This window comes from Morone saxatilis, unplaced genomic scaffold (assembly GCF_004916995.1).
Source record: "Morone saxatilis isolate NCDOM2014 unplaced genomic scaffold, NCSU_SB_2.0 Contig12, whole genome shotgun sequence".
Taxonomy (NCBI): Eukaryota; Metazoa; Chordata; class Actinopteri; family Moronidae; genus Morone; species Morone saxatilis.
In genome coordinates, this window is record NW_023339674.1 from 15,683,530 (window position 1) to 15,684,449 (window position 920).

Sequence of the window (920 nt, forward strand, 5' to 3'; positions counted from 1 at the left end):
CAATATATTGTCTGATAGTAGCTTATCGCAGATATTTCAGTATTTGCATATAAGTCAGAGTGCAGTACAGAAATATAAGGATAAGGATATTTAAGTTAAATGTTCTTTATGCTATATTGTCAACCCTTATAGAAATGAAAAGCCTACAAGCCTTTTTACATTATATACCTGAAAAAATATCGGTGCATATGACATATACACCGATACCAATACGATATGTCTGCGATAGGCCAATATCGGCCGATAATATCAACCCATTGATATATTAATTGGGCCTTAATTTAAAGTCTAAAATGTCTCACATCTTTGTCAGAACTCTTTAATAGATATCACATCTGTAACAATCAAGCTGTCTTCTTCCTGTCTGGAAGAATCACTGATATTTATAAAGTTACAGATTGTTGATAGAGTTTCTACTAAGGAACAAAGTGCTGTTTCAATTTATGTACCAAAGCTCTTTTCAACCTAAACTTGCTGGGCCTGTTATTGATTGTTATCCCGGTCATATCCATCTAACTACCACTACATGGCTAAGTCACAACAAAACACTATTTACCATTATAGTAAGGCTACTGCCTGCACTAATATATGAAGGAAGCACACAATAAACAACCCTTTATTTACTTTATATTCTGTAACTTTGTATGAAAGTCGACCAGGAAGACTGAATCACACCAGTGGTGACGCCCATATGTAAGAATAGTTAGCTATCACGACATTCACATGCCTTTAATTTAACAACAAACAACAAAAATGTTACATTATTATCAAAACATCATGCTATAATGTAACGTTATATCAAACTCACCGAGGCGGCTATTTAACGACAATGTATCTTTACTAACTTAACTGACGTGTTGCGATGAGAAAAATGCTTTCAGCTTCAGCTAAAGTACTAAAGTAGTGTTACAGTTCATAGA

The 920-nt window shown here is 33.9% G+C and overlaps 1 protein-coding gene across 1 annotated transcript in view; it reads right to left on the reverse strand.

The window, feature by feature from the left end:
* tax1bp3 (Tax1 (human T-cell leukemia virus type I) binding protein 3) overlaps nucleotides 1-920 on the reverse strand; it is a 6,405-nt gene that overhangs the window by 5,059 nt on the left and 426 nt on the right. The window lies entirely within an intron of this gene.